This window comes from Sorex fumeus, unplaced genomic scaffold (assembly GCF_029834395.1).
Source record: "Sorex fumeus unplaced genomic scaffold, SorFum_2.1 ptg000265l, whole genome shotgun sequence".
In the NCBI taxonomy this organism is placed as follows: domain Eukaryota; kingdom Metazoa; phylum Chordata; class Mammalia; order Eulipotyphla; family Soricidae; genus Sorex; species Sorex fumeus.
The window spans coordinates 12839427-12843782 of record NW_026606322.1 but is presented as its reverse complement, the minus strand read 5'-3'; the positions used below and the strand labels follow the sequence as shown (position 1 = coordinate 12843782).

The window sequence follows — 4356 nt, the reverse complement described above, 5'->3', positions numbered from 1 at the left end:
CCAACGTTTAGATTTAGCGTTTTGGAACTGTGAGTTACCATGGAAGGTCTTGGTTGACATGATGAACTCAGACAGTCTGTCATTCTGTTCATTCCATTCTAGGCCATGGGTCCCGATGTGGAGTTCATTGCCTGATCTTCTTGGTCCTATCTTGGCATTAAAATCACCGACAATGATCTTGTAGAAGGTGTGATCTTCTTTATAGAACTTCTCTAGCTCCATGTAGAACTTCTCAGTTTCTCTTTCACCATAACTGGATGTTGGTGCATAGACAACAAAGATAGAAACTGCCAGCAGTGAGCCACATCTATTCAAGTGTAATCGTCCGATTCAGGTTGTTAGGCATTCGAATGAATCAATGCTCATGGCTAAGTTTGTGTTGACAAGGATACCGACACCACCAACCCCTCTTTTTTCACATGTTCCAAGGAACAGTTCTTCTCCAGTGTCGAAAACGACGTGATGTGATTGATGTCTTCTCGTTTCGGTCATACCAATGATGTCGTACTTGATCTTTCACCCTTGTACCATGAGGTCCTCAATGGATTCATCAGATGCGAGCGTACGAGCATTAAAAGTACAGACAATCATTTTTGTCTTTCTTCGTCTTGGCAGCCTATTTCTGCCTTGGGATTTTATCATTCTCTCCTTCCACATCCTTCTCTACTCTGCCATACTCAGGGTCAGGGGAATGACATCCATTTATTACTGGATTTGGCATATCAATTTGGTCTATTTGGCATAGACCACGGATAGCTTGCCAGGCTCTGCCGTGCGGATGGTATATTTAAAGGTACCCTGAAAACTTAGAGAAAAGTAAATAAATAGTCGCGCGGCCGCGAATGTGGCCGTGTGCTCCCGGGAGCTTGTTGTGATAATCTCTGGATCCTGGCCATTGTTGGGGTTACACGGCAGTTGGTGGGTGTAACTGTCTAGCTACTGACAGGTCCAGTCCCAAACCGTGCAGGCTTGGAGATCTCAGCCCCGGATCCCACACACCTGGGTTCCTCTGCCAGTTCTTTTATGCGTGAGGCTCATCCAAGTGTGTGGAGAGTGGTCCCAGTATTTGTATTTGTTATACATAAATTAAAAATGAAAAGTGCAGATTTATATTAACTTTTTCTTTCTGTTTATTTCTTCTTTTCTTGTTCCAAAGCAAGTATTGGATGATAGAAATGGAATGAATGGTTGAAGGCAATAATACATAGTTAGTTAAATGTCCTCTGCTCAAAATGAATTTATTATACTTATTGTTAGGAAAAAATCTGCAGATCCATGGGGTCTCTTGAATGAAGTATATACTACTTTAAAAAGCTTAGTCCTGAGGATATTTGTTTAAAACTGAGTAAAAAATATTTATTTATGAATCAGATCTGTTTTCAAGTATGATATTAAAAATCTATCATTTATTAGGGCTTTGTGATTTTTTTGTTTTGCTATTGTGAAGCACCATATGATCTGATCTTGGCTAGAAGAAGAAGTAACACTGAAGCACTGTCCTCCCGTTGTTCATTGATTTGCTCCAGTGGGCATCAGTAATGTCTCCATTGTGAGACTTGTTGTTACTGTTTCTGGCATATCATATACGTCATGGATAGCTTGCCAGGCTTTGCTGTGGGGGCGAAATACTCTCAGTAGCTTGCCAGGCTCTCCAAGAGGAGCAGAGGAATCGAACCCAGGTCAGCCACGTGCAAGAAAAATTGCCCTACCCGCTATGCTATTGTTCAGGTCCAGAAGAAGTAAGCTAAGAAAATAAAAGTAGCAAGTTCAGATTCTGTTACTCAACTCTCCACATTCTGTTCTGAATCACAAACGAAACTCTGTTTTTGAACAGAGTGGCTTAAGAACATTTGTGAGATACTGCTGTTGCTATACACTCTTAAAAGATATCATTGGAATATTGAATGCCTGTAATAAATCATCATGAACAACCTTTAAACCTTAAACCAGTGTTCTTATAGTCTAAGGGGGAAATTCACATATGTAGACCTTATCTATCCCATATAAACTCCAAAATATATTAACATAGAATTGCTTTAAGAGTTTTATTTATGATAGGTAAGACATAATTATTACAATATAAAGATCCAAATATAAAATAAAATTTGATATAATATACTTTAGATTCCAGAGTTGAAACCATATATATGTAAATGAGAATAGGCATTTTATTACAGTGTATTAAATAGTTTTGATTTCCCTATTTACATAGATCAAATTAAATAATAACCACTAATTGGCTCTTACTGATGTATTTTATGATCATCCTATTTGTCAGTTCTTAACATTTTGTTGGAATAAGCAATATAAAGTAAATTTGTTATGTGCCTAAGGGAACAGATTAGGATCAGGAGAAAAACTGGGAATATTGGTGGAGAGAAGGTCACACTGGTGGTGTTGGAAAATAAATGCTTGAAACAACTGTATAATGAGCAACTTTGTAAGTCACACTATTTTTAATAAAAATATATAGAATCGGAAGTGAGATTAAACAATAAACTTTAGATTTACTAATTCAGAAATTTCTATATGAACTAAGGTTAGTGATTTGTAAATGATTATATGCATAGGTATATATAAATGTACATGTATATACATATGTATATAATGTATCGCTGGAGCGACAGTGCAGCGGTAGGGCATTTGTCTTGTGTGCAGCCAGCCCGGCTGAGCAGGGTTCGATTATTCCGCCCCTGTCAGAGAGCCCGGCAAGCTACCGAGAGTGTCTCGCCCGTACGGCAAAGTCTGACAAGCTACCCGTGACGTATTCAATATGCCAAACACAGTAACAACAAGTCTCAAAATGGAGACGTTACTGGGCCCACTCGAGCAAATTGATGAACAACGGGAGGACAGTGTTTACAGTGTGTTTACATGTATATAACATTTGGGGGGGGGTACTCATCTTCGACTGGTAGAGCTTTACCAATGTGATTAGAGCCATTTAAATTCAAATTGTGGTCTCCCTCTCTCTCTATTTCTTTTTAAATTTTTATTAGTGAAACACCATGAGGTATAGTTGCAGACTTACAAATTTTTGCGCTTGGGTTTCAGAGAAATATGGAACGCTTCACGAATTTGTGTGTCATTCTTGTGCAGGGGCCATGCTAATCTTCTCTGTATTGTTCCGATTTTAGTATATGTGCTGCTTAAGCGAGCACTCTTTCTCTCTTTTTATTATCTCTCTCCATTTCTAAGTCTCTCACTTACATGCCTGGATGTACACAAGGCTTACTCCTGGCGTTTGTGAATTACTTCTGGTAGTTTCAGGAGACCATGTATGTACCAGACTCTGAACTCTGGTTGGTTGGGTACAAGGTAAGCACTTTACTAGATTCAAATTTTCTCTGGGCACTGTGGTATCTTTTCAAGTCCCTGTGAATAATTGCCAATGTAAAGTTGCCTTTTTCTACCTACCCCATAAAATGTAGTGACATAGGATGCTAAGAACTCTAATTATATAATAGATAAATATTAGAGGAATAATAAGATTTACCAGAATGAAGTGAGAAGTTGAAAATTATTTTTTGTTAGATTATCTCTACCTCTCAGCATATTAGCATTGGGATTGGGGTAATTACAGAAATTAATTGGACAATGAGATATAATTTCTAAGAGAGAACTTAAAAAGTTATTGTAATTTTTACAGATTATTAAATTTTCTTCAAACTCCTCTCTCACAGTTGTACTTAAATTAGATCTTTATATTTTAATTTACTCTCTCAGCATGAAAGATATCATGTTACCATTATAATCCTAATATAGTCTGCCTAGTAGTCTTTCTTTTAATGTAGACTATTCAAGGATTCTCAGAATCATAAAAACAGGAAGATCATACATTCTTCTATGTAAAACATTCTTTGAAAGTTTCAATGAATTTTGAAGCTTAAATATTTATGTATAAATATCCTTCCCAATGACAGCATCTTATAATTATATACTTGGAAACTTAAGTATAGAAACAAGTAAAATTAAATAGGAAATTGATATCATAATAAATAAATTTATATTTAAGTCCTTTATAATTTGGACAGAAATACTGTAAAGAGTTCATTGACTTTTTCTGATATCTTTTTGTGGCAGTTTGTAGCAATTGTTTTGTGACAGTTGTTTATTTCTTATTGTCATATTCATTCACCCTATTCACTCAAAATTATCAGCAGTTTTGGAAGCATTACATTTGGCTAATTTTCTAGAATTGTACTTTGCAAAAGCTTAAGAAATATTTTTCTTGGTGCTGGAGCAATAACACAGCAGGTAGGGCATTTGCCTTGCACACGGCTGACCAAGGTTCGATTCCCAGCATCCCATATGGTCCCCTGAGCACCGCCAGGAGTGATTCTTGAGTGTATGAAC

The 4356-nt window shown here is 36.9% G+C and overlaps 1 non-coding gene across 1 annotated transcript; it reads right to left on the bottom strand.

Moving 5' to 3' along the window:
* Positions 1-3054: 3054 nt before the first annotated feature.
* LOC130018769 (U6 spliceosomal RNA) lies at positions 3055-3161 on the bottom strand. Its single transcript, XR_008791640.1, has one exon. It is a non-coding gene; the product is annotated as a U6 spliceosomal RNA (small nuclear RNA).
* Positions 3162-4356: the final 1195 nt, after the last annotated feature.